The sequence below is a fragment of the Tenrec ecaudatus genome, chromosome 4, assembly GCF_050624435.1.
Source record: "Tenrec ecaudatus isolate mTenEca1 chromosome 4, mTenEca1.hap1, whole genome shotgun sequence".
Classification (NCBI taxonomy): Eukaryota; Metazoa; Chordata; class Mammalia; order Afrosoricida; family Tenrecidae; genus Tenrec; species Tenrec ecaudatus.
In genome coordinates, this window is record NC_134533.1 from 117,955,793 (window position 1) to 117,974,509 (window position 18,717).

Below are 18,717 nucleotides of genomic sequence, written 5' to 3' on the forward strand. Positions count from 1 at the left end.
CTGGGATGGATTTCCGAGGCTCTATATCTCTACAGGAGCAGAAAGCCTCTCCCCGCCCCCCCCACCCCCCTCGGAGAGGCTGGTGAGTGTTAAGTGCTGAGTTTGAGGTTAACAACCCAACCCATAACCCATTGTGGCCCTGGGCTCCCTGTGTCACTTCCAAACACCAAGCAAAACTCACTACCATCAGGCCAATTCTGACTCGGGTCTGTCTAAATCGAAAGTCTGCGATTTACATAATTTTGTGTGCATAGTGGATATTTAAATTACGTTTTTATGGCTTCCCAAATTTGTGTGATGCTTTTGCATTTGGTTTCAATTAAGTTAAATACATTCAGTGTCTACTAGGTTCTGAAGATATTTGTGTCGCTTAAGCTACTATTTTTTTAAAAATTCATTTACTTTCTCTACATACTTACCCCTCCAACTTCCCTGGTTAGGGGAACTGGGCCCTGAATGACATGTTCCCTTCTGGTGTTCAGGGGCCCATCACTGCAGACAGGAGCCCAAGGGAGCAGGTCTCACCTGGGAGGAAGAAGCCTCACCTGGCTGCTAACCTGGAGGTCCAGGGCTGCAACCACCGAGAGCGCCTGCCTTGGGCGAGCTCTGGTAGGCTGCTTCTGGAGAAAGAGGAGCCCTGTACAGCAGTGGGTGTAAGGGAGGGGACGGCAATGACTAAGCAGGAATGATACTTCAAGAGAGAAGCTGGAAAATTCTCTCCCAGCGTTGACTCGTTCTAAAGACAGCTTAGTCACTTCCAAAAGGCCAAAGCAAGCAGAAGAGGCTTGGGGCTCCTTGGCAGATCTGCTGGACTGCAGAATACCCAGGCACACACGCTGGTCTACCAAGGACAGGGCCGGCTGCCTCCAGCACAATCCTGTTCTCTGGGCCTGGGAGATCCAGCTCCTGGCCACATAGAAGCTCTTGTGACCCCCTGCTGGGATGGGGAGGGAGCCGTGTACACTGACGTGGTACCGCTGCAGTCAAAACCAAAGCTCTGCTCCAAGTCCCGCAGCCCTACAGTCCTGTGACTAGCTGGGGACCACAGGAAGCCTGTGGAAGAGCTGGTTTATTTTGCTGGGTTTTTTCCCTGCACTCAGAGAGAGAGAGAGAGAGACGTTGTTGCATGTCTGCGGCTAGGAAGAAACGGTTTTCTGTTTCCTGGTCTCCTAGGACAGTGGATGCCAGCTGTCGCCTGGGCCGCTTCACTTCACCAGACGGGCGCCCGTGCCTAGTTGTAGGTTTCCTCTTGTCCCTCACTTTCGGATGGCCCACCGTGGTCTCGGCTCATGAGTCAAACTGAAATAGCGGGCTGCTTTGCATACCAGTCCAAGCTAGATCTCGGTTCTTGTTTCTTTGAAAAGGTCCTGCCAGGGACTCAGTATGAAATGTCAGGTTCCGGTCTGGCATTCCCCGTTTCCCTTTGACCTGGCACTTTGACATTTGTGGGATTCCCATTCATGCCCAGAGTCCCTGCATGCTGATGGGCATGACTCTGGGAATAACTGAAGGGTGTGCCCATGGAGTGGCCCTGGGAGGCCATACTTTCTCTCTCTCCCTCCCTCCCTGTCCATGGGCTGGCTGGGTTCCAAAGGAGTCAGCCTGGCCTGCTCTTTCTTGGAAAGCCAGTTGCTTCTTAAAGTAAAAAGTAATAGGTTACCTAGGAAACAAATGTCTGCCTTGACCATTATACCCCATTGTGAAGGAACTGCATGGAGCAAATGGACCACAAGAACCCAAGACACTAGGTAAGAACCCGGGGGTGGGGGGACAGTGAGCTTATGCAGATCAGAGAAGGAGGGTGAGGGGGTGTGCAACTCCACGTCGACGTTGCTGTCGACACAAGGCAAATGGAGACACTGTTGACCTGCGGGGTGGATTGCAGTGTACCTTCTCAGTAAGAAGAACAAAATAAATAGGACTAAGTTAATAAAATAAAACCATGACTCTAGTAAGGGACAAACAATAGCAGCCATGTGGTCCAAGATTGAAATAACATGTTACTGTGGGGGAGGGGGGGCTATTGCTCCCATCTGTCCGTTTATCATGCTGTGGGGCTCGCAGGGGCATGACAAACTATGCACCAGTGTGGGTGATCTCAAGCCAGCAGATCCTCCGCGGTGGGGTGGGAACGTTTCAGCAAGGTTTCCAACTGCAACGGAACAGGAAGAGGGACCTGGTAATCTACCTCGGAAAACCAGCCGATGAAAACTTTCATGGGTGCGCAAAAACATTGTCTGACGAGTGTTCGCTCTCTCTTTCTTTGTTGTTTTATTTTTAAGTTAAATTTTGTGTTTTCCATGAAGGTTGAGTTCACACAGTCAATTAGGTTTTCATTGAAAATTTTCTATACAACTTGTTTGGGGGCATTGAGACTTTCTTTTTTTTTAATTATTCCAAAAGCAGAAAATAATTTAAGAATAGGATAAATTCAGAATGGGTTAGGAGGGAAAACAAATGACAAACTGTTCAATTTTAATCAGTCTCTCTGCAAAAATTCACTTTCTGATATACCCCATCTGTGGGCAGGGCTTTCCCCATCCCTGGTCAGTGGTCTGAGGATATTCACTGGAGACTGTGACGTCTCTGCAGATGGATGTTGGATTTCACTGTCACCCACAGCCGCCTGCAAGCTGGGTGCTCACTGGCAAGCTTGCTTCGGACCTGTCACCAGAAGAAGGACATCATTTGAAGAGATGCAGAAAGATAATGGGGTGATTAGATTGTCTTCCCAAGCCCTTTCCAATACCTACACGATGTTCTTAGAGAGCAAGGGCTAAGTCGAGTGGCCGACGTGGGGCGGGGAGGCTTGGAGGGTGCATAGTGGCCAGCAAGCTCGGGGTACAGGACACACAGGAGCAGCCCTCCCGAGGTGTCAGGACTGGGTGGGTCAGAGAACTGGCCCTTGTCCCAGTCTTCCTCTTTGAACGCAGTTTCTGAAGGAGCCCTGGCTGTTGGCGCCGGCTGTGACAGAGCCACACATGGGTCGCTTTCAGAGACAGGGATGTATTTTCTCATCACGGAGGAGGAGGCCGGGGTCTGAATCCAGGGCTCCCGCGCTACAGGAAGGCTTTCCCTGTCCACCAGGAGAATCCTAGGCCCTGGCAGCTCCTCGTCCCTGTTCCTCAGTGATCTCGCTCTACCTGGCACCCGCTTTTCTCCGCTTGTGCTTCCTAGCTTCGGAGCCTAAGCTCCGTGTTGGCCATTTCAAAGCGATTGGTTTAAGGCACACCTGACTGACATGGGTCAGCAGTTTGAAACCACTAGCCTCTCTTCCGGAGAAAGACGGGCTCTCTACTCCTGGAAAGAGCTGCAGTCTTGGACCCTCACAGGGGCAGTGCTCCCCTGTCCTGGAGGGTCACGATGAGTCAGAAGGTGCTCAATGGCAGTGAGTTTGCTTTCTACGCCAGCCATGGCCTCATTAACACAATGAAGAGCGCTCTATCCCTAGATCGATCATATCCACACATAGGACAGCTAGGATTTACTGTACATATTTTGGTGGGTACAAATTAATCCATGAAATTAGGCAGCGAGTGAACAAAAGAGAGAAAACGAGGCCCCGGTAGAATGAAGAGAATTGAAAACCTTACTGTGAGATACTGAAATCCAAGAACGCATGCAGCACTCAGGGGGTGTTAGTAACAAGGTGTATGGGAGAAAAAGAGGGATGATAACTATGGGGTAGGACCCTAGAAGCGTGTGAGGGTAAGCAGCCCCTAACAATATATCCCGGGTCCGTAGGCGCAGCTGTATGGTTATAATAAGACTATAGTAAAGCCATAGAGAATAAGAGAGAGGAGAGAGAGTAAAGTAAAGGAGTCCCACACATTTCATAGTAGCAGGCTCACTTCCTGGACGGCCATGATCTCAGCAGCCAGGTCCGCACAGAGTGCGGGCCTAGGAGAGGGGAGGAGAGAGCGATTTATTTCTAACCAAGGCTTATATATACCTGGGGGGGGGGGGCGTGCAAGCCCCCTGATTACAGGTAATGACACATGTCACAGGATGTGGTTGCACCATAGGTTATACAGCAATAGGACAGGGGTGATCTAGGAGTATACACGCAATAGGAAGAGGAGGGATTAGGGGTGTACATGTGACAAGATGGGCGGATCCTAGATTCAAGATGGCAGCCTAGTCTTGGTTGTCGCGGAGCTGGCTTGACTTGTTCTGAGCTCTGCATCAGGAAAGCAATCCACTTGTTCTTAACAGCAGAGAGTGAGCCCCACCTATGGTGGGACAGACAATAGGATCTGGATGGCCGATGCCTTCAGGGAGATAGAACTTGACAGTCATTTACCATTAGTTGCAAGCAGTGTCCTAGGTCTGACTTATATTTGGGGAGATGAGCTGGGGACAAGCCTGTTTATAGCCCACAAAAGAGGACGAGAATGAGCAGTGTCCGACAGAGAGGCATGATTTGTCAGGAAGGGGTAGGTAATAACAAAGGCAGGAGGTGGGACACAGCAATAAAGTGTCTTGTGAGGGTCTCTGTGCAGTCAGTGTCTTTACACCATTGTGAACCAAGAGAGAGCATGCCTCTCCTCTTCACAGGGCCAACCCCCACTGGCCACTGTGCTAGGTATTGTTTTGTGTCACCTTGGTTGGGCTAGGATTCTCGGTGGCTTGGCAGTTAACACCTGGTCACCCCCATGACTTGTCCTCACAAAAAGTAATTACCACCAATCTTTTGGAAGAAGATTACTCAGATCAGAGTCCTTACGCCATCAATGAAAAGGATGTTTCCTCAGGAGCATGGCTTGCTTCCAAGAGAAGTGTAGGCACGGGAGAAGCTTGCTTGCTCTTTGCTAGGCCTGGTTCCTGCATCTGGCTCATCGACCTCCAGTACTTTGGATTTGAGCCAACAACCTGCTGTGTTAGTGCGGGTTGACAAGAGAAACATATCCAGAGACACTCATGTGTGTGTAAGAGAGAGCTTTATATCAAAGAGTAATTGTATATTAAGAAAACATCCAATCCCAGTCCAGATCATGTCCATAAGTCCGATAGTAGCCCACATATCTGATACTAGTCAATAAATTCCTCTTTTGACTCACACAACACATGCAATGATGATGAATGCAGGAAGATCACAGGCCAGTGGGTAGAAGGTCTTGTGGATCCAGTGGCAGTGGAAGCATCTCAACGCTGGCACAGGTCTCCACATGGCCCCTCCAGCTCTCTGTCTCAACTGCAGAAAAGGGAAGGCAGAGAGAGTGGGCCTGACCTCCAGTGAGCTATTTATCAACTGACCATGGACCTGTCTGCCTCTTCAACCAGCATCCTGTCGTCTTCCTGCTGATCTTGGGGTCATCAGTGCTGGCAGCTACATATGTAAGCTTCACTGTGTTCGCGTCTCTGAAGCTAGGTATTTTAAACTTCTTCCACTCTGGACCCCTTTTTGCCCAGGAAATTTGTTACATGGACAAGCACTGCCAGAAATAACTCCAATTCATGGCATGTTTATGATGTTTGACTTTGAATTAATTTTTGCTTGTACATTTAGTGATATTTTATTGTTACCAATTTTTTGTGCCTCCCCATATTCAATGATGCAACCCCATATTGGTTTGAGACCCACACAATTTAAGAAGCTTTGTTCCAGAAAACCCACCCTTAGACTCTCATACTTCAAACCTATTCATGCCCGGAAGAGAGTGAGGAAGTTCTTTATGAGGTAAAGCCCGAGGCGCTAGACATTTCATTTGCCCCTATGCGCATTGTTTGATTTCAAATTCTTCTATTAAGGTGTGTAAGTGCGGGATCAACAAGCTCCCCATTTAATTTCCAGTCCTTTAAAAGTAAAACTTGGTTGGCTCTTACTCTGGCACAGGGAAAGCGACCACAGATGGAAAATTAACATTTTCAGGGCATGCTTTAACTCCCCCCGTGGCAAAAGGAAACTGCATTTATTAAAATAAAAGAACCCCTTTCTGCTGTGTGTACCCACTGTTTCCTAGGAGAGTGTGGGACAGGGGTTAATAGCATGGGCTCGGAAGTTAGACTCGGTTTTAACTCCTCCTCTGCCAGTTGACTAGCTGTACCATACAAGCGCTCTGTGCCTCACCTGACCTATTAAATGAAGATAGTCATTGCCCCTACTTCAAATATAGCACCAGATGTACTGCATGCGCTTAAAGTCTTTGTCAAGCGAAAATGAATTAGAAATAAAAAGGTGCTGCCATCTGGTAGATCACAGCCCCTTGAAGGCCTGTGTGGGTCACAGGGGGCTCTGCCCCACAGGGGTTGCAAAAGCAGTTTGGGGGGGGGGTGGAAAGATACTGCCAGGGATTTCCCCCTTTCCTTTCCTCCTCCTTTTTTTTTTTTTTTTTTGCGGTAGCTCAGGGTGGACTCAAACCTCCAACCTGTCAGTTAGCAGCCCAGCACGCTGACCATTTGTACCACCAGGGACTCCCATTCTTCCTTAGGATTTACCTTTGCAGGAAGGAGCCGAGGTGGCAGAGTGGGTTCCAGATGGAACTGCCCATGGGAAGGGCAGCACGTTGAGCCCCTCAGCCACTGCACGGGAGAAAAAGACTCGCTGCCATCAAGTCGGCTGTGACTCACAGCGACCTGTAGGACAGAGTAGAATGGCCTCTCTGGGCTTGGGGACAGCAACTAATCTTGCTCCTGTGGGTTTGAACTACTGGCTTTGTGGTTTGCAGCCCAATGTAGAACCCACGATGCTGCCAGGGGGAAAGATGGGATTGCAGCCTTGGAAAGCCACAAGGGCGGTGTGCGTGGGAACAGACTTGACCGTGACGGACACATTGTAGACAGGAGTTACTGGTGACTAGCCCACCTTCTCCTGTAAAAGGACTGAAGAGGTCTAGTCTAAAGACTCACAATTCTGGCCGTTGGCTAATCCAAGGGCATCATACGACAGCTTATATTTGGTCTTTTCTACCTTAGAAAGAAACAGGTCAAGTTTCTCAGCTCCTTTGTAGTAATCCTCCACTCTCTTATTTTCCAAATACAAGACCAGCTCAGGGAACTTGAACTTGAAGAGTACTAATTTAATGGGAACTCCCAAGACCTTGGCTACATTTGTCAACTTTTCTGGCCATTGGCCCTAATCAGATGGGCTAATAGCCATTTCAGAGCTGCCCATGTTCCCTACGACTCCGCTTACTCCTCCCTTTACTGCCTTCCCTACATCTTTCTGAAGAAAAGCCCTTTACAAATATCTACATATTCGTCAATATTCTACTTATTCAATTCTAAAACCGCATTTCTGCATGTTCTGAACAAGTGAGCCATGTGTGTTACGGATTGGCGGGCGATAGGTAAGCAAAGATCCAGAGTAAGTAGTCAGAATTGTACCCAGCTGAAAAATAAATCAACCTGAACAGGTCTCAAAAGGGGAAACATACTGTGTTAAAAAGACATGTGGGAAAATGTTCAACTTCACTAATAACAGAAATGCAAATTTTTAAAACCAGGTACCATTTTCATTTGTAAAATTCACACAAATTTTTAAAAGAAAAAGGATGCCCAGTGCTTGAGAGAATGCAAGACACTAGCTAGTTTTAGGCCCTGCTTGTGGTGGTTTAATAAATACTACTTTTAGGGAAATGTTAGCGTGATGTGTGTCTGTTACTTTCTTGTTAAATTAGCCTAAAAATTATCAAAAAATATAAGCACTAATTTAAATGAGCAAAATACAAAGTTGCATATACATTATAATCACAGCTACATTTAAAAAAACAAACCTTAAAACATACTAAAAAGAACAGACCTGCAGAACAGACCAGCAATCACTCATAAACAAGTTCAAGTTGAAGGTGAAGAAAATTAAGACAAGTACACAAGAGCCAAAGCATGACCTTGAAAACACCCCACCTGAATTTAGAGACCAATGGAAAAGCAGATTTGAAGCAGCAAACACGCATGGCTAGAGATCAGCCAATGTGTAGGTTGAAGTCAAGGACAGGGAGAGAGTAAAAGGCTGCTGAAAAAGACAGGAAAGCAAGCAGAGAGATAGTGACCTGTGTGTCTGACTGTGCAAAGCAATCAGATATAGGACTCAGCAAATTATCCATGTAAACGAGGGCGGTAAGAATGGGAACTCCAGCACACTTCATTGTGCTCGTGCGGAACCTGTCCGTAGACCAAGAGGCAGCCATCAAACACAATCCGGAGAACTGCTCTCTGGCTTCGATCAGGGAAAGTGTGTGTCAGTATATCCTTTTACCACACTTAATTAATCTATATGCTGAGCAAAACATCCAGGAAGCTGGACTGCAAAACGAAGAATAGGGACGCAGTATCGGCCCTGGAGGAAGACTCAATTCATACACAAAAATTAACTCCAAATGGATGAAAAGATCTAAATGTAAGGGGACAAAGGGGAGCTGATATCAAGGAGTTCAAGAAGAATGAAAATGTTTTGAAACAGATGGTGCCAGCAATGGTATAATCATGCATGAGCTAATGGAATTACAAATTGTTACAACATCTGTAAGAGCTCCCAATTAAAAAATGTCTTTTTAAAAATATCTGAATATAAGCTCTAATATTCTAAAATTTAGGGAAAAAATAGGTTACCTCAGTTTAGGCAATATCTTCTCGGTTAAAATATAAAACGCATGCCAAACAACAAACAAAAACAATAGAGAAATTGGGTTTTTATCAAAAGAGCAAAAGTTAAAAGACGGGGAAAAGGAGAAATGGAAACTAAGCCGAGTGAGGAAGTGAGGTAAAGGAATGTTGCATTGTGGGAATTGCAAGCAATGATTTGAAACAAAATATGTACAGGTTGCTGAAAGGAAAACTGATCTGCTTTCTAACCTTCACCCAATTCACAGTAGAACATTATTTGTTTTTAAGGTGAGCGGGCAGCGCACAGAGTGAGAGAAAATACTTGCAAGTCGTGTGCCGTGATACCTCAATTGTCAAATTCAATTTGTTCCAAATTTGTGTTCAAACACCAAAAAGTTTGAGAACTTAACATATTTAACTGATAAGAAATCATGAAAAATCAAATAATTGGTTCTGAGGTCCCAAAATTACACTTACTGGGATAAAGGGTTATTGCTTAAGGGGTAATGGATGTTTGAGGCGATGAAAAATTTTTTGGAAATTTATAGTGTTGATGGTTCTATAACATAGTGAATTTAATTAATGTCATTGAATTGTACATGTAAAATGATTAAGATGGTCATTAAAAATATGCATACAAGGGTAAGGGGAAAAAGGATTGCTTCAAAATCCTAGGAACCTTTTAATAAACAAAAATATCAAACGTGTGAAGCTGTTCTTTCTCCGCATTTCCTCCATCTAGGTCTGACCACGTTAGGAGGCAGTGTTTCTGTTTTTCTCGCCATTCCCTGAAGAATTCCTCGCTCGTGGATTTGTTGCTGTTAGATGCCATTAACTCGGTTCCAGCTCATGTTTGAAGGAAACCCTAGCCGCCCCTGTACGGTCTCAGCATCATTCCTATGTCTGAGCCATCGGTGCAACCACACTGTCGCTCAGTCTCGAGGAAAGTCTTCCTCTTGTTCACTCACCCCCGGCTTTATCAAGCATGATGGCTTTCTCTGAGAACGTATCCAGAGTACACGGGAGAGTCTCACCCTTCTCAGGGCTAAGGCACATTCTGACAATATTTCTTTGACACAGATTTGTTTGTTTTTCTGGCAGTCCATTGTAGGTATAATATTTTCCCCAACATTACAATCCACAGATATCGTTTCCTCTTCAGTGCCCAGTCCTTATTCAGTCCAGCTTTTGCATACAAAAGGATTGAAAACACGAAGGTGTGGGACAGGAGGAAAGTAAAAAGAAAGAGAGGAAAGAACTAGGAGGCAAAAGACATACACAGAGGTATAAATTTAGGCATGGACATATGTAAATATATTAATATATAATGATAGGTATATAGATCTAAGTACATATATTTAAATGTTAAGCATTAAGGTAGCAGACAGGCATTCGGTCCCTACTTGTGTACTCCCTCAACACAAGAACATTTTGCTCTAATTGGCATTCTGGGATGCTCACCTTCCCAACATCATTGCTGAAGTCAAAATTGTGCATAAGCAAATGTGAAGAAAGCTGATGGGGCCCAGCTATTAAAAGATATGGCATCTGGGGTCTTAAAGGCTTGAACGTAAACAAACAGCCATCTAGCAGAGAAGCAACAAAGCCCACATGGAAGGACACCAGCCTGTGTGATCACGAGGTGTTGATGGGATAAGATATTAGGCATCAGAAGACGCCAAACAAACAAATATATTGATGCAAATGATGGGGGTGGCAGTGGAGACCCAAAGCCCATCTGTATGTAGATCATTGGACACTCCCTCACAGAAGGGTCACAGGGAAAGAAGGAGACAGCCAGGGTGCAGCACAGCACCGATGGAACACACAGCATTCCTCTAGTTCTTTAATGCTTCCTCCTCCCCACTATCAAGACCCCAGTTCTACCTTACAAATCTGGCTAGACCAGAGCATGTACAATGGTACAGATAAGAGCTCGAAGCACAGGGAATCCAGGACAGATAAACCCTTCAGGAACAGCAATGGGAGTAGTGATACCATGAGGGTGGGTGGACAAAGGGAAGAAACAGGGAACCGACTACAATGATGTATAAATCCTTCCCCCTCCCCAGGGGGACCAACAACAATAATGCAGATGAAGGGAGACGGTGGTATAAAATATGAAAATAATTTATCATTTATCTGGGATCCTTGAAGGTGGGAGGGTGGGGAAGAGACTGGGGGTGAAAGCTGATACAAGGACTCAGAAAGAAAATATTTTGGAAATGATGAAGGCAACATATACATAAGTGTGCTTGATACAATTGATGTATGGATTGTTATAAGAGCCCCCAATAAAATGATTTATTTTTTTAAATCACGATGGCTTGTGACAGACACACCTCTGTCTTCAAAGTGTCATATTTGCTTTTTAACACTTTAAGGAGGTTTTACACGGCAGATTCACCCAATGCAGTGCTGTCTCTAAAGTCACAGTGAGCCTGTGCACAACAGAGGGAAACCCCGCTCGGTCCGGCGCCAGCCTCATGATTGTTCTTACAGGTGAGCCCCTTGGGGCAGCCACTGTGTAAACCATCCTATCCAGAGCCTTCCTCTTTTTCGCTCTCCTTCCACTCTGTTAAGTGTGATGTCCTTCTGAGACTGGTCTCTCCCAATAACATGTCCAACGTTCATGAGATGAATGCCTGCCGCCATTAAAAAGGGTCGCTATGAGTTGAAACTGGCTCAGTAGCACCTAACAACCACATTCCGTGGTTTCTTCCCTGTCGTTCTCATGTCCGTTTGGCTTCTTTAGGTAAGTTGTCTTGATGTCACCCTACACCTGCTCCGGCCTTCAGTCGCTCGAATTCAATGTATCAAATCTAAAATCAGATGGAAAGCCATACTTTTGCTTTTGTAAACCTTGTTTGGTTGTCTTGAACTTCACCGTGAGCAAGTGATCCGTTCCTCATTAAGTGCCTGCCTGCCTTGGCCTTGTTCTGATTGATGATGGTTACCTGCTCCATTTCTTTCCACAGGCGTGCATTCCATCTGGCAAGGTCCACATGTATAGTCAACCTTTATGTTGTTTAAAAAGATATTTGCAAGAAATAAGTTGCTGGTCTTGAAAAATATATATCATTAATCTCTATCACCGAGGCCAGGTTTTCCAACTGATCCTTCTTCCCACTTTTGCACTCCAGTCACCAATAATTATAAATGCATCTTAACTGTGTGATAAATTTCAGACTTCAGAAATTGGTAAAAAAAAAAAATCTTGTTTCCTCATCTTTGGCATCAGTAGTTACATTAACTGGTCTTCCTAAAGCTGTATGGTGATAGGCTATCACTGACAGCATTGCACTACACGGCAGATCCTGAAATGTTCTTTTTGACAGCTAAGGCAATACGGCACTGCTTCAAATTATAATTCCCAGCATGGTAGACTATACGAGGGGGCACCCCCCCAAAAAAAACCCGGAAACATCCCCTCGGTGGAGCTTTCGTAGTCCACATGTTTCCCACTACGTGAGCATCGAGCATCTCTCCCTGAGTTAGTGCACCCAGTGGCGTCACCTGGGGAGGTTTTCTCTGGTCACGATGAACTTTTTTGTAAAAGCAGTTTCGTTCCAACCTCGTTTTGTGTGATGGTCAATTTAAGAGAACAGCGCGCAGCTGTGAAAATTTGCTTCCTGCTCGGGAAAAACGGCACAGAAACTGTTGTGATGTTGAACACAGCTTACAAGGACAGCACTATGGGAACAACTCAAGTGTACAAATGGTTTTCTCCTTTCAATAAAGGTGAAAAGTTGATTAATGACAAGCCTCGTTCTGGACATCCATCAACTTCCTGAACGGGTGAAAATGCATGCACTTGGGCTCGAAGACCCACGAAGGACCACTGAAGAGATGGAGAAGTTATCTGAGCTAACTTGGAGCTCAGTTGAACAAATTTATGTTTATTCTTTTCACTGTAGATAGCCCAAATGGCAGTCACTTTATTAAATCATTGTGATCCATAAGCTTTTCCATAATATTGAAATATTGTGATCCATAAGAATTTAATTGTCTGGTTTTTTAAATATCATTTTATTGGGGGCTCTAACATCTCTTATAACAATCCATACATCAATTGTATCGAGCATATTTGTACATATGTTGTCATTATTTTCTATCAGCTCCTCTTTTTCCTCTCCTACCCCCTCCCACCCTCGTGACCCCTTGATAAACAATAAATTATTATTATCTTCATATCTTACACTGCTGTCTCCCTTCCCCACAGTTTTGGTTCTTCCCCCTAGGGGTGGGGAGTACGGTTCTGTGTCCATCCTTGTGATCAGTTCTCCCTTCCTCCCCTCCTTCCCTCAACTTCACCCTACCCTCCTGGTATCGCTACTCCCATTTCTGTTCCTGAGGGGTTTCTCTGACCTGGAGTCCATGTTTCGTGAGCTCTTACCTGTACCAGTGTACGTGCTCCAGTCTAGCCAGAACTGAAAGGCAGGACTGGGGTCATGATAGTGGCGGGAAGCCTCAAGGAACCAGAGGAATACTGTGTGTTTCATCTGTGCTATACTGCGCCCTGGTTGACTCATCCCTTCCTTGTGACCCTTCTGTCAGGGGATGTCACATTGTCTACAGATGGGTTTGGGTGTCTCTGCTCCGCCCCCACCCCACTCCATTCTCAACAATATGTTTTTTTTGTTTTAAGTCTTCTGATGCCTGTTACCTGATTCTGTCGACACCTCATGATGTGTGATCAGGAGGTGTCGATGGGATCAGGTATCAGGCATCAAAAACCCAGAAAAAAAATCATATTGATGTGAATGAGGGGGAGTGTGGAATGGAGACTGAAAACCCTTCTGTAGATAATTGGACATCCCCTTATAGAAGGGTCACAAGGAAGAAACGAGCCAGTCAGAGTGCAGTATAGCACTGATGAAATACAACTTTCCCCTAGTTCTTTAATGCTTCCTCCATGCGCCCACCCCGCACTATCATGATCCCAATTCTACCTTACAAATCTGGCTAGACAAGAGCATGTACACTGGTACAGATAGGAACTGGAAGCACAGGGAATCCAGGACAGATAAACCCCTCAGGCCCAATATTGAGAGTAGTGATATTGGGGGGGGGAGGGGGAACCAATCACAAGGATCTACAAATAACCTCCTCCCAGGGCGATGGACAACAGAAAAGTGGGTGAAGGGAGACATCGGTCACTATAAGACATGACAAATATACACATAAATTATCAAGGGTTCATGATGGAGGGAGGGGGAGGGCAGGGACAAAATGAGCTGATATCAAGGGCTCAAGTAGAAAAAATGTTTTGAGGATGATGGCAACATATGTATAAATGTGCTTGACATGATGGATGGATGGATTATGATAAGAGTTGTATAAGAGCCCAATAAAATGATTTTTTTAAAAATTTAAAAAGTAAATAAGACCCCGGGTGCTATATCTTTTGGTAGCCAGGCACCATCAGCTTACTTCACCACATTTACTTACACACCCATTATGTCTTCAGCAAACTTTCTGGGAGGGTGAGCATCACAGAATGCCAGGTTGTTAGAACAGTGTTCTTGTGTTGGAGGAGGCCTTGAGCAGAGGCCCAAAGTCCGTCCTCAATGTATTTCCATATCTGGTTCAGTGAATTTTAAGGGAAGATTTGGGAATGAGAAGGGTCGCTGTGCCTTGGGTTCTGACTGACCAGGAAAAAGAACATTGAGTTGGAAACATGCTGTGCTTTGAAAGAATACTCTGAAGTGACGCAGACTTTTTTTCAAAGTCAGTACTTGTGATGAGACGTGGTGCTATTCTTATGACCTCCAAAACAAACATCAGTCAAGCCAGTGGAAGAAACCATTGTCACCTCACCCCAAAATAGCTTGTCAAGAGAAATCAAAGATCAAGAAGACTCTCATTTGTTTTTTGATGTGAGGCGGGTAGTACATTTGGAGTTTGTTCCACCAGGTCAGACAGTTAAGCTTTCTATTTAGAGGTTCTGGAAAGATTGTATAACAGTGTGGCAGACAGGGCGACTGGCTTTGCCACTGCGACAGTGGGTCTGCTCATGCAGCCGTCACAGTGCACCAGTGTTTGACAAAACCCAGCATGCCCCTCTTGCTGCTCATCTGACCTGGCCCTGTGCCACTTCTTTTAGTTTCTGCCAATGCAGAGGGACGTGACCCCACAGGGATTTGAAGACGTAGAAGAGGTGAAGGAAAAAGCAAGGGAGGTGCTGTCAGCCAGCCGAACAGATGAGCCTGAAACATGTTTCCAAGAATGGAATCACAGATTTGACAAATGTATTCCATGTAATGGAGAGTACTTTGAAGGTGATAAGGTTGTTTTGTAGAAAAATTTAAATACATACCTTGGGGGTGGGAATCCATTTTGGGTTTTTTCAGGGCGGTACCACTGCATAAGATTGTTAGATTTCAAGTCTCTAATAACTGAAATATTGATCTTTATGTGTTTCATTTCCTTTTTGACAGCTTCAAGTTTCCCAGAGTCGTACTTGGCGCCCTGTGCGTTCTCATTATTCATCGATGTCTCCAGCTGTCCTTTCTCATGTGCAGTCGTGGCACATCACCAAATGAAGGTCCCCAAGGCTTTGGTCCACCCTGTCATTCAGGTCACTTCTGCTTCGTGAAGGCAGATCTTCCCCTGAGGGGCACATCTTTGGGGGGGTTATCAGACTGTGTCCCCCTGCCCTTCCAAAGGGTGGTAGCGGTTGACTCTTCAGAAGTCGACGGCCTGCTCCTCATCCCTAGTCTCTGTCCATCTGTCGGCTCCGCTGGAGCCCGTCTCGCTGTGGGTGACTGTGCTGCCGGCTCTTGAAATACTGGTGGCGTCGCATCCCGCATCGCAGCAACACGCACACCTCCGCAGCGTGGCTGGCAAGCAGCCCGGTGAACGGTGGCCCTTGGTTGGAGGCCCGTGAGAGTAGCCGTTTGGGTTTCCTCAAGGGAGTCTTGTGTGTGCTTTTTCAACGTGTATCAAGTGTCCAAAGGAAGTCTGAAGTGGTAGGGATGCGGCGGGGAGGGGGGAGGGGGGAGGGCGAAGTATCCCAACAGAATTCTCATAGGACAACCCTTACTGCTCCTGAAGAATGGACACGTGCACTCTTGTGATTGAAAAAAAAACGCCTCAGCACAATTTTCCTGGCCTTTAGTTCAACAGTGCAGTTTTCAATTTCCCTACAATTTCTTCATCAGAAACCCTCGTGGCTGCCCTGTGTCGCTTGAGGGAAAACATCTATCCAGACGGCATCCTTGGAGTCCCTGAGAACAATTGTCTCACCTTCTGAGCTGCGTGACCTTGACGGAGCTGGCAGATCTCTTCAGAAGCAGGTTAGACGAGACCTGCTTTTGGAGGCAGTAACGCAATGGAGACCAGTGTTCTCTTGCATTACTGAGAGAATTTGCCTGCAGCCATCCACTAATTGCAGACGCGTGTGTAACACTGTGATGTGCAATACTGTGCACATATGAACCGGAACCTTAGTATCAACCCTTTTTTGTTTACCTTTATATTTTTGTCACAATCGTTTTGTTTTAAAGAAGCATTTAGAGCACCATGATAAAACACAGGGTTTGGACAGATGGTGTTAGCTTTCCAGGCGGCTAAAGGAAACGTGTCTGTCCTATTGAGCACTCCACTGAGGAGCATTGAAGCCCCCAAGTCAGGGAGAAGGTGATAAGTGACCCCCGGGTACGGAAGAAGTGTAAGTCCCCAGGGCTCCGACAAAGGACTTCTGAGGACACTGGACACCTCGGTGGTTCTTAAGGGGGGAGGAGGCGCAGCCTTGGAGAAGGACATAAACTGCATGGGTAGGACGGAGGGAAAGCACTGCTACTGGATCAGCTGAACAGTAGACCTGGGCCTGCAAGGAGAGCTCTCTGGGGAGCAGCCCCTCCCATCACAGACACTGCGCCAGGCAGGGCTCATTAGGGAGGGAGGACCTCAGCAGAGGGGGAAGCTTGGAATTAAGGCTACAAGGTGGATCTGGGGGGGGGGCAGGGGGAACCTTAGTGAGAAAAGTTCTTTGAGATATAATTTTTATTTTAGTCAAATGCCTTTTCTGCATCTACTGGGCAACCACATGGCTTTTCATTGTCATTCTGCTAATGTGGAGAATGCGTTCGGTTGAGTTTTCAAATATTAAATTCATCTTGCCTTCCTAGGATAATCCTACTTGAGAATACTGCATTATTCTTTTAATATATTGTCGAATTCTACTTGCTAATATTTTGTTAAGGATTTTTTCGCATCTCTCTTCATGAGGAATGGTGGTGTGCATTTTTACTTTCTTACAATGTCTCTGTATATCTTTTGGCATGAGAGCAATCAATGCTAGTTTTATAAAAGGAGGTGAACTCAGTTCTTCTCTTTCATTTTCAAAGAGTTTGTATAGAATTGGTATTATTTCTTCTTTAAAAATAAAGGAATTTGGGGAGAGAGGGGGAAAGAGGAGCTGACACCAAGGGCTCAATAGAAAATAAATGTCTAAAATGAGTGCATAAGCAAATGTGAATAAAGCTGATGGAGCCTGGCTATCAAAAGATACAGCGTCTGGGGTCTTAAAGGCTTGCAGGTAAACAAGCGGCCATCTAGCTCAGAAGCAACAAAGCCCACATTGAAGAACACACCAGCCTGTGTGATCACAAGGTGCCGAAGGGATCAGGTATCAAAGAACACAAAATCATATTATTGTGAATGCGGGGAGGGTGGAATGGAGACCCAAAGCCTATCTGTAGGTAAGGGGACATCCCCTACGGAAGGGTCGCAGGGAGCAGATGAGTCAGTCAGGGTGCAGTGTAGCAACAATGAAGCATACAACTTTCCTCTAGTTCCTAAATGCTTCCTCCTACCCCTCTATCATGATCCCAATTCTACCTTACAAATCTGGCTAGACCAGAGGATGTACACTGGCACAGATAGGAACTGGAAACACAGGGAATCCAGGGTGGATGATCCCTTCAGGACCAGTGGTGAGAGTGGCGATACCAGGAGGGTGGAGGGAAACTGGGGTAGAGAGGGGGAACAGATTAGAAGGATCTACATATAGCCTTCTCCTTGGGGGAAGGACAGCAGAGAGGTGGATGAGGGGAGATGTTGGACAGTGTAAGACATGACAAAATAATAATTTATAGATGATCAAGGGTTCATGAGGGAGGAGGAAGCGGGGAAGGAGGGGACAAATGAGGAACTGATGTCATGGACTTACGTGGAGAGCAAATGTTTTGAGAATGATGAGGGTAACAAATGTACAAATGTGCTTTACACAATTGATGTGTGTATGGATTGTGATAAGGGCTGTATGAGCCCCCATTAAAATAATTTAAAAAAATAAAATGTCTAGAAAATAATGATGGCAACATACGTACAAATGTGTTTAATACAATGAATGTATGGATTATTACATGGTCTGTAAGAGCCCTCAGTAAAATCTTTTTTAAAAAATAAATAAAGGAATGAATCAGTGAAGTCACCTGGGGCTGAAATTATATTATGAGAAGGTTTTAAATTATGACTCCAATTAATTTCATTGCTATCAAGCTCTTTGGGTGTTTCTTTCTTAGCTTTGAAAACTTACATCTTTCAAGAAATTTTTATCTCACCTAAGTTGTTAATTGTTTAATATAAAGCTTTCCATAATGCACCCTGGTATCCTTTGGTATCTGTAACATCTGTGGCGAAATCTTTTCTTCTTTTTAGACAAACAAAAATAAGATCTACGTATTACAAATGGTTGATATGTCTGTTAAGTTTCCAGTTTTGACTTCCCCTGCGTTGTTAACATGCGAGGGTGAGTTTTAGATTTGATTTAATTAAACCTGTCTGAGAATAAAGGTTCTCTCTGTCTGTCTGTCTGTCTCTCTCCCCTCTCTCTCTGCCACCGAGTCAGCGCCAACTCATAGCAACCCTGTAGAGCAGGGTAGGCCTCCTGTGAGCTTCGGAGACTGCAGCTCTTCATGGGAGTAGAGTCTGGTCTTTCTCCCTCAGAGCAGCTGTTGGCTTCAAACTGCTGACCTTGAGGATCACAGTCCAACACATGACTAAGATGCCACTGAGCCTCAGAGAAGACAGGCACACACTGGAAATCAGGACATGACAAAGGGCAAGCTCCTGTGGACCACAGGAAAAATCCTAGGTGTGTGAGAAAAGATCATTGGGAGCTGCCATAAACCCATTGAAACCCATTTTGGGGAATTTCATTTCGGA